The sequence below is a fragment of the Podarcis bocagei genome, assembly GCF_964188305.1.
Source record: "Podarcis bocagei genome assembly, chromosome: 2".
Classification (NCBI taxonomy): Eukaryota; Metazoa; Chordata; class Lepidosauria; order Squamata; family Lacertidae; genus Podarcis; species Podarcis bocagei.
Window position 1 is genome coordinate 12,203,696 of NC_138126.1, and position 11,017 is coordinate 12,214,712.

The 11,017-nt window shown below is 51.4% G+C and overlaps 1 long non-coding RNA gene across 1 annotated transcript; it reads right to left on the minus strand.

Annotated features, from left to right (window-relative positions):
- Nucleotides 1-7,439: 7,439 nt before the first annotated feature.
- LOC308581323 lies at nt 7,440-10,905 on the minus strand. Its single transcript, XR_014004969.1, has 2 exons — nt 10,450-10,905; nt 7,440-8,545 (listed from the first exon to the last, which is right to left on the minus strand). It is a non-coding gene; the product is annotated as an uncharacterized lncRNA (long non-coding RNA).
- Nucleotides 10,906-11,017: the final 112 nt, after the last annotated feature.

The window sequence follows — 11,017 nt, forward strand, 5'->3', positions numbered from 1 at the left end:
TAGGAGCTTCTGCCAGAAGCTGGACACAAACTGGCGCCCCCTGTCGGACAGAACGGACCGTGGCAAGCCATGCACCTTGAACACGTGGTCGATGAACAGTTTGGCGGTCTGCTCCGCTGTCGCCACCTTCGCGCAAGGAATGAAATGCGCCATCTTGGTGAACAGGTCTACAACCACAAGCACCGCCGTCTTGCCTCACGAACTGGGCAGATCAGTGACAAAGTCCAGCGCCACCCTCTCCCACGGTTGCAGTGGCGTCTCCAGCGGTTCCAGCAGTCCCGCTGGCTTCTGGTGCACTGGCTTGGACCTCTGGCATGTGTCACACCTGGCGACGTACTCCGCGACCTCCCCTCGCATCTGGGGCCACCAAAAGTCTCTGGCCACTAATTCCGTCGTCTTTTCCTTGCCGAAGTGGCCAGCGCTGGGTGCGTCGTGCAACTGCTGCAGAACCTTCGCGCGGAGATCGTCTCCCGGAACGTAGAGAGCACCTTTACGGGTCAGCAGGCCGTCGCGTATCTGGAACTCGTCGTCCTTCGCCGTGCCTCTCCGCACCTCTTCCATTTTGGACTGTGCGAACGGATCCGCCTGCAACGCGCGCCGCACCGCCTCCAGGTCCACGGCGACTGAAGCGCACGCCCACGCCTGTGGTGCAAAAATGTGCCTGGCTGCCGCCGGTGCCGCTTGCTCGAGATACTGAGGTTTCCTGGAGAGCGCATCTGCTATGACATTGTTATCGCCTGGGATGTACTCTATCCTGAAATCAAAATCCGCAAAGAACTCCGCCCAGCGTATGTGCCTCTGGCTCTGTAGCTTCGCCGTGCGCCAGTACTCTAGGTTCTTGTGGTCCGTGCAGACCTGCACGGTGTGCTTGGCTCCGATGAGAAAGTGCCTCCATGCCTTGAAAGCTGTGTGGATGGCCAGCAGCTCCCTGTCCCAGATGGTGTAGTTCTGTTCCGACTTGCTGAGCTTCCGGGAGTAGAAAGCACAGGGCCTCCAGTGCCCCTGCGGGTCTTCCTGCAAGAGGACGGCCCCCACCGCTCTGTCAGATGCGTCAGTCTCCACCCTCATGGGCCTGCCGGGATTCACGTGTAACAGCTGTTCTTCGGACGCAAAGAGACTCTTAAGTCTCCTGAAGGACTGCTCCGCCTGGTCCGTCCAGGTGAACTTCTTCTTCTTGGAGCTGAGAGTGTCCGTGATAGCTGCCGTCTCCCTGGCGAAACCCCTGATGAACTTGCGGTAAAAGTTGGCGAAACCGACGAACCTCTGGACCTCCTTCCGCGTTCGCGGGCTCTTCCAGTCCAACACCGCGCGGACCTTGGCGCTGTCCATGGCTAGTCCCCTGTCGGACAGCCTATAGCCCAGAAAATCCACCTCCGTCACGTCGAATTGGCACTTCTCCAGTTTGGCGTAGAGCCTGTGCTCCCGTAGCCTCTGCAGGACTTCCTTAACGTCGCTCTCGTGAGCCTCCGGCGATTCCGAGAAGATAAGAATGTCGTCGAGGAAACATACGCACTTCTTGTAGAGGAGTCCCGCTAGCACGTGATGCATAAAAGCTTGGAAGAAGTGGGAGCCATTTTGGAGACCAAACGGCATAACTCTGTATTCGTAGGTGCCCAACGGTGTGAACATGGCCGTCTTCCACTCATCACCCTCTCGCACGCGTATGAGATTGTATGCGCCGCGGAGATCCAACTTGGTGAAGATCTTTCCTTTCCGCACCGTCCCGAGCAGGTCGTCAATCTTGGGCATGGGGAAGGCTGCAGGCTTTGTTTTCGAGTTTATGAAGCGATAGTCCACGATCAGCCTTTTTTGGGGCGTGTCCTTCTTCTTCACGAAAAACACAGGACTGCCCCCTACAGCCTTCGATTCTCGGATGAATCCCCGCTGCAGGTTGTGAGCTATGAACTCCTTGAGCTCCTGCAGCTCGTCCTCGGACATGGAATACAGCTTCGCAGTCGGTAGCGTTGTCCCTGGCAAGAGGTCAATTGCGCAGTCGTAGGGCCGGTGGGGTGGCAACTGGTCAGCCTCCTTCTCGCAGAAAACCTCCAAAAACCCCTTGTACTTGAGGGGTACAGCTTGCGCCATGCTGAGCCTCAGCTGCTGCCCTTCCTCTGGGCCCTCCTCCTCTTGACCGGTCTGGATGCAATGCTGCGCGCAGTAGGACGAGCCGAAGGTGAGCTGCCGCTGGTACCACGCCATGGTTGGGCTGTGCCTATCCAGCCAACTCATGCCTAACACTATAGGCGTGTCTGACAGGCGGGTGACGTTGAAACTGATGATTTCTCGGTGATTGCCAATCTGCATCACCATGGGTGGCGTCTGTTGCACCACCTGCCCACCCAGCAACTTCCTGCCTTCCACCGTGACGACGTTCAAAGGCAGCGTGGCTGGTAGGAGCTCTATGCGATGCTGCTTGACGAAGTGCACCCCCACGAAGTCTGCGTTGCTCCCACTGTCAATTGTAATGGGGACTTCTAGGGTGCGTCCATTAGGTAGTTGGAGAGTTGCAGTGAGCTGCACCACTGGCTTAGGTGGCAGGGGGTCTGTAGGCTGCAAAAGCGCTGGGGACTGCCCTACTGACTCGCCTGGCTGTGCCCCAGCATTTCTGCTTCCAGCCAGGCATTGTCGTTTCCCTGAAACTGCTCTTCATGTTGTGCTGCTGCAGTTACTGTTGCTAAGGCTGCAGTGTGCTGCCGGAGCCTCTGGGGACACTCTTTGGCCATGTGCGTCCCACTGTCACAGATGTAACACTTCCTGTTCCCTCTAGGAGGCTTTGTCTTGACTGCTCCGGACGCTGGGGCTCCGGCCGCTGACTGAGCCTTTGCACTCCCCAGTTCCATCGGTTCCTCCCCTGCCGGCAGCTGAGGGGAGGGACGCGTACGTCCTGGATCTCTGGGAAAGAAAGGAGGCACTCTAGACGGTGCGTGAAGCTGGCTACCCCCCTCATTGCGCCAAGGGCGTTCTTCATGGCGTACTCCAATGGCAAGCGCCCGCTGCACCACGTCTGCCAGGGTTTTAGGTCTGTCCCCCCTTGCCAGTTCGTCTTTCACAGGGCCAGAGAGCCCCTCCCAAAACAAGTCTCTGATTGCCAGAGAATCTTTCTCCCATCGCAGCACATTCAGCAAGGCGAAAAAGCGAGCATGGTACTGACGTACTGAAGCCTTGCCTTGCCTTAAACCATGCATCTGCTGGTGTGCTACATCCACATCCACGCTAGACTGGAAGCAAGCGTCCATGCATTTGATAAATTCATCAGAGTCCCTTCGAGCAGGGCAATCCTCGCGCCACAGATTGCGCAGCCAAGCCCTCGCTTCCCCATGCAAGTGGGACACAATGAAACCCACCTTCTCCTCCTCATCTTTAAAGTCGTCGCGAAGCAAATGCAACGCATATTCTACGTCTGCTCTAAAACTGGGGTACTGCTTCAGGTTCCCATTGAAGTGGGCTACCAAGTTGCCTCCTCTTCTGCCCAGTGCTACTCCAGCAGCTTTGGCCCCCGGGAACCCCACCTGGCATGCATGATCCCACCTGGCTTGCAGATCTTGGCACCGCTTTTCCGCCTCTTCCCCCCTCTTCTGGGAGATCGCTACCTCAGTGGTAAGCTGGGAGACTGCGTTGCGTAGCTCAGCTATCTGCTGCTCCATACTCATGGCTGCCAAACTTCGTGAGCTTTGCAAAAAAAAATTTTGCGTATCTTTGGGAGGGGACTTACTGTCAGGGCTGCCTCAGGTCTCAGCTCACAAAAGACCAACGCCAGGTTCTTCTTACATACAAGGATGTTTATTGCAGTTCATTATTGGTTCCACAACCGAGGCGCGCAGCCCCGCGTCTCTTAGCCTAGACGTTTGAAGTCCCCTCTGAATCGGTCCCGCCCCTACACCAGCTTAAGAGGCTTGTGCTAGTCCACCTCTTCCTGTCTTTCCTTTTCCGCAGGGTCTTTCTGCCCCCCTGGGTTCCTTCCCTCCTGCTCTCTCCTGAAGTGGATTCCTCAGATGCCTGTTCCCCCCTCCTTCGTGCTTTGGGGCCAGGCTCCTCCTCCGGGCTCTCTCCATTTCCGCGCGCCTCCACATTTGAACTTGGCGCGCGTTCGCTACCCCTGACCTTTCTCTTGACACTTACACTACTCCCTGTACTACTCTCCGCCTCTTCCGGCAGGACGTCCTGCCCCGATCTCCTTCCCCTGTCTCCTTCCTGCTCCGCTCCGTGTGTCACACTGGGAACTCCACTCTCTTCACTTCGTTCCTGCTGGGAGGCCGGCCCCGATCTCCCACTCCCACTCGGGGTTTCCCTGCTGCTTCCCTGCTCCTGGCAGGTCCCCCCTGTGACCCCCCTTGGCCTGACTAGGGGCGCCCCCTTCTGGGAATCCTCCGATTCACTTGAGAGACTCATGGAAGACCTCAAGTCATTGTCATCCTCTTCCTCACTGTCCTGGGATTCTTCCCCATCGCTCTCCGTCTCCCCCCTCACCTGTGCCTCTGTCTCTGAACCCCTGACAGATATAAACAGGATCTGTCCTGTAACAAAGACCAATGCTATTTCAAGCCTCTTGGCTTGGCGTCTTCGGTGAGGATCAATGTTGCTGAGCTCATGGAAGGCACAGAAATGGTTCCCACCCATTCCACGAAACAAGAGCACCCGTCAGAATCTGCTTGGGTTTGGTTTTCCGCAAGGAGGAAAAACCACGAGCTCCTCAAAACAATGGTGGAAACCTGTGGCCCTCCAAATGTTGTTTGCCCATCAGCTGGTGCAAAATGCAGGCATCGCAACTGCTCACATACTGCCCGATAGGTATTTAAAATGGTTGGCATCTGCCTGTCTTGAGAGACAATGGAGTGTGCTGTGACGATCACACAGGGTCCCAAGACGTTTCACTGCCTATTGATCCCTGTGCCACCACTTTATTTCTCACTGCCACCACCCAGGCCCTACCTGGTACAATACTGAGTCCAGTCAGGGTTAAATTGGAACATAAACTTCTGTTTATTTATTGCAGTTTAACAAGCGTGTGGTTTCATAAATGGTATCAGTCAATTACAATAATGGGGTGCCTATCCTATCCAGACCTATAACTTCTGCTACCTGCGCTCACTCACTAATCCACCTCTCAGATATTTACTTGTCTTCCTAGCTTCCCAGGTACCCTTAACAAACTACAGTTTGCATAATTCTTTCAAGAAGCCATGGCTGATTGACGTGGGATGGCACGTGCTTTAAATGTTAAATTGCATATTCACCTGATAATTCTCTCCTCCAGGTAAGCAAAAGTTTTAGCTAACTAGCTAAACAAATGGAAGTTTATTTTGTCCCTGCTTCATGCATGGTCTTTCACAGCACTGCAGGAGGCGGTGATGGCTGCTAACTTTTAAAAGGGGACCAGGCAATCCCATGAAGGGTGAGGCTATCAATGGCCCATTGGCATGAAGGATATATGGAACCTCCATCTTTGGCAGCAGTGTACCTCTGAATATGAGATGCAGAACAGCAGCAGTCAGGAAGGGCAGCGCCTCTCTAGCCTGCCTGGTATCATCTCAAGGCGCATCTGATTGGCTGCCTTGGGAAAACAAGTTACTGGACTAGAAGGAACTTGGATTAGATTTGGCAGAGCTCCTCCTGGTGATCTCATAGTAGGTGTGGAGAAACCTTTGACCCTCCAGATGTTGCTGGACTACAACTCCCATCAACCTCAGCAAGGATTGCCAATGGCTGATGGAATTTGTAGTCCAAACAACAACTGGAAGGCCAGAGAGACCCTGCACCTGCCTTGTAGAAATAAATAGGTAAAGGTAAAGGGACCCCTGACCATTAGGTCCAGTTGTTGCGGCGCTCATCTCGCTTTATTGGCTGAGGGAGCCGGCGTACAGCTTCCGGGTCATGTGGCCAGCATGACTAAGCCGCTTCTGGCGAACCAGAGCAGCGCACGGAAACGCCATTTACCTTCCCGCTGGAGTGGTACCTATTTATCTACTTGCACTTTGACGTGCTTTCGAACTGCTAGGTTGGCAGGAGCAGGGACCGAGCAACGGGAGCTCACCCTGTCATGGGGATTCAAACCACCGACCTTATGGTCGGCAAGTCCTAGGCTCTGTGGTTTTAACCCACAGTGCCACCCGCGTCCTGTAGAAGTAAATAAGTACCGCCTAATTCAATAGGACTGACTCCCCGCAAAAAACATGAAACAGAATCACAGCCCAGTACAGTAAAAGCCCATTTTATATATTTTTTAAAACAAAATATAATTGAATTTGACTGTTGAAATGCCATACAGGCAAGTAAAATTGCATATCAAAACAGTTCCACATCAGAATGCAGCTTAGGAGTCACTTGTGTTTGATTACTTTGCTGCACATAGAAAACTGAAGTAGACCATAATCTTTCTCCTTAAAGCTCCCTGTGTGCAGGATGTTTTGTGTTTTACACGGGGAGAGCATTTTAGATCCAGCTCCACTCACATTTCTAAAGATGGTAGAATTCAATAAAAGCGTCTCTTCTACTGCATGCGCAGATTGGCTTTTAAACTTTACAAGGAAGGGTGTATAAAGGAGCAGTGGCGTAGCGTGGGGGGTGCAGGGGGGGCCGGCCGCACCGGGTGCAACATCTGGGGGTTAGGGTTAGGGGGCGCAAATGCACGGGTTAGGGGGCGCAAATCCACGGGTTAGGGGGCACAAATTACTTGCCTTGCCCCGGGTGCTGACAACCCACGCTACGCCACTGTAAAGGAGGACTCTGAGCCATGGAGACAGGAAAGATAAGAATCGCTCAACAATGGGCCCCAAAGCTCTAAGCTGGCCACAAGCTACCCATGTGTAGAATAACCAATACCAATAAAAAAAGCAGGGCACCATAGAGATAAAAGAACAAAGTGACTCCCCCAAACCACTTTTCATTGCTGCTCTACAAATCATGCCCTCTTCTATTCTCTTCCCAATTATTCTCCCAAATCTTTGGATTATCTCCTTCCTGGAGGCTGGTAAGAAACTAGCAGGACTTTTCCAGAGTCGCCCATAGCAGCTGCCAGAACTGAAAACTATTAGCAGCTACAGGCCTCTGGCCATTTCTGATCAACTTTTTTCACTAGTGGGCATCTTTGAAATTTTGAGAAAGCGCCATGAGTGCCAGTCACAAAATGGCTGCCATAGAGTGTGTGGTATGACACAAAATGGCTGCCACGTATCTGTGGGTAGCATAATATGGGGGGGGGGGGGACGGACGACAAAATGGCTGCCACACCTGAAAGAACAGAAAATGTCCATGACCCCAGTATCAATGGGTTGAAAGGAACCTAAATTAGCCGCTGCCACACTTTCTCACAGAGAGAAGCTTTTGGCACCTCTCCTCAGTTCATAATGGAAATTGAGGTCCTGGCATTCAATGGAAATGCAGACATGTTTAAGGGGAGGTGTTCAAGCCACTGAGAACAGGAACTGAGCAGGAGGAGCATATTGTGGATTTTTGAGGGTATATTTATTGAGACCTTGTACAGGTGCCACAAGAGATACTGGCAAGGACAATGGCAACTATTGATGCCATGGCGTCAACCCTGGGTACCTGCTCCTTCTCAGGCTATTGTGTGAGCTAGCCTTATGCCTCCTGTCCCATGAGAATTCCCTGATTTCTAGTAAGGTGCACGATTCTGAAAGAATCTCTCTCCCACAACCCTTGAGAATTTACACAACTTCCTCTCCTGTGTGGGTTCTCTGGTGTGCAGTAAGGTCCAATGTGCTAAGGAAGGATTTGCCACAGTGTTAGCAGGGGCCTGGCTTTTCCCTCAAATGCGTTTTCCGATGCCTGGCTAGTACCGAACAGCGACTGAATCCTTTCCAACAGTCTGGGCACTGGTATGATTTTCCGTCCCTGGTGTCTATTAAGTCTTGATTTATTGCGGAATTCCATGCTGCAGTCCAAACACTCGTACGGCTTCTCTCCGGTGTGGATTCTCTGATGATTGCTAAGAGCCGTTCCGTGAGCAAACCCCTTCCCACAGTCGGCGCACTCGTACAGCTTTCCCCTCAGGTGCGTCCTCTGTTGCCTCAGGAGGTGCGCGATCTGATAAAATGTCTTCCCACAGCCGGAGCATTTATATGGTTTCTCTCCGGTGTGGCTCCTCCGATGGGTAATGAGGTTCGCGCTCCGACTGAACCTCTTCCCGCAGTCTGAGCACTTGTACGGCTTCTCTCCCATATGGATCCTGCGATGCCTAATGAGGTTGGATCTGGCGAGAAAGCTTTCTTGGCAGTCTGGACATTCGTACGGTTTCTCTCCTGTGTGGATCCTCTGGTGCCTATTAAAACTCGATTGAGTGCTGAAGCTTTTCTCACACAAAGTGCACAAACTCCTTCCCTTTCCTTTGTGTATCCGTTGTTGCGGGGCTGTTTCGCAGGCTGAACTTCTGGGCCTGCAGTGGCTTCCCTCCTCCAGTCTCCCCTTCCATCGTCTCTCTTGGATCCACCATCACTAAAAAAAATCTGCTCCAGCTCTAGACTATGGGCTCTTTTGGACGACATCCCCTGTGGCTCCCCATTGCTGTCACTCATACAGCCATCAGCACCTGAAAAAAAGAAAAAAAGAGAGCTGCAATAAGAACAGGAGAGGAGAAAGGAAGGCTCAAAAGAGTGAACAGACCAAATGAATGGACCTATTTATTCAGGGAAATGGAAATACTAATATTAATAGTACTAATAATAAGTAGGCAAAAGGTATAGGACCCCTGTATGGTTCAGTCCAATCAAAGGTGACTTATGGGCATAGCTGTCAACTTTTCCCTTTTTTAAAGGGAAATTCCCCCTTATTCCAAATAGGATTCCTCGCAAGAAAAGGGAAAAGTTGACAGCTATGCCTATGGGGTTGCGGCGCTCATCTTGCTTTCAGGCCGAGGGAGCTGGCATTTGTCCACAGACAGCTTTCCGGGTCATGTGGCCAGCATGACTAAACCGCTTCTGGCACAATGGGACACTGTGACGGAAACCAGAGCGCATGGAAACGCCGTTTACCTTCTCGCTGCCTTTTGATAACTCCTCAGCCTGCAATATCCTGCGGTACCTATTTATCTACTTGCACTGGTGTGCTTTCGAACTGCTAGGTTGGCAGGAGGTGGGACAGAGCAACGGGAGCTCACTCCGTCGAGGGGATTCAAACTGTTGACCTTCTGATTGGGAAGCCCAAGAGGCTCAGTGGTTTAGACCACGGCGCTACCCGCGTCCCTGATAATACTAATACAGTGGTACCTCAGGTTAAGTACCTAATTCGTTCCAGAGGTCCGTTCTTAACCTGAAACTGTTCTTAACCTGAAGCACCACTTTAGTTAATGGGGCCTCCTGCTGCTGCCGTGCCACCGGAGCATAATTTCTGTTCTCATCCTGAAGCAAAGTTCTTAACCTGAAACACTATTTCTGGGTTAGCGGAGTCTGTAACCTGAAGCGTATGTAACCTGAAGCGTATGTAACCTGAGGTACCACTGTAATACTAATAATAATTCAGTTTATATCCCATCTTTACTCCTGTAGGGAGTGCAGGGCGGCAAACACGTCAGTAATAAAACATTTTGCAAAAACATTTTAAAAAGCATTTAGAAACAGTCTAGCAGCAGTCCAAAAAACAGTTATATCGGCTGTGAGTCCTGGAGGTCCTGCTCCCTGCCTTGCTGGCCTTTTCCCACCTACTTGGGAGGGCGGGGCCTGACTGACTCCAGCTACAAAAGCAGAAGCTGCAGAAGAGGCCAGAGACCATCATGGCTGCTCTTGCTGCAGACCCAGGTCATGGAGCCCTGAGTTTCCCAAATCACCTCCTGCAGTGAACCACCATTGACAGGATCGCCAACAAAGGTGGCAGGTTACCTTCTGTGTTTACAATTAATATTCCCCCCCCCTCTTGCTAATTATGCTGTTTGAAATGTGCATCTTATATTTGACTTCCCTTAATAATGTTTTCTTTTGGAATGCTTAAGATTTATTTATTTTTGCTAACTTTGCTATGTTAAATGTGCATTCTGTAGCTGACCTACACCCTTTGTAACGTTTCATTTTGAAATCTTTAAGATAACATTTTAGTTTCCTGTTAATTAGCTAGCTTTGAATGTATATTTGACTTCCTTCTGTAATGTTTTTCTTCTGGGTTACTTTACGTTTTAATGCAACTTGCAAACAGCTTTGAGATTTTTTCCTCTTAAAAATATAAAGCAGTATAGAAGCAAAATGAATAATAGTAAAATAATAATGTGTGTATCTGAAGAAGTATGCATGCACACGAAAGCTCATACCAAGAACTAACTTAGTTGGTCTTTAAGGTGCTACTGGAAGGAATTTTTTTAGTAAAATAATAATCACTGGGTTGCCTGGAAAAACCCCTCAGCCCTCAGCTGCCTGCATAAACAGGATTGTTTTCAAATTCCTTCTGAATATTATTAAGGCAGGGGCAGATGTACCTCCACAAACCTCAAGCTCAGGTAATCTGTACCTGGCAAACTGTTATCCTTCCCCTTCCCAATCTCTCCAATGAGATGCCTCGGAGCAGTTTCAGACAAAGTTCGCTCGGCCTCTGCAAAGCTCACTGCCACCTCCTGGATTAGGCCCAGCTCCTGAAAGAACAGTGAACACTTTTCCCCCTTCTTCTTCGTCTTCTTCTTACTTCGAACTGCCGGAACAGCCGGCGTTCTCCATCTGCGCCGAGGGCATTTGGCCATCCACTTCCCCATAATCCTCTCTGTTTCTGGGATCCGGCGAGCCATGCATATCCTCAGCCAGCCCACGAAGTATGCGCCCCTCACATCCAGCCTGCGGGCCGGCAGTTGTGGGTCCCTTGGTGTGGATAAAAGATAATTTGGTGTCCTCCCACGGCGGCTGTGCGCTCTCTATGCTGGAGTTGTGGGGCTGAACCACTCTGAGGAAGTCTTTCCACTGGGCTTGCCAGCTCTGCTGTGAGGAGAGAGAGGAGAGTATGAATAGAAACTAGCTTACTGTGGGGACGCAGGTGGCGCTGTGGGTTAAACCACAGAGCCTAGGACTTGCCGATCAGAAGGTCGGCG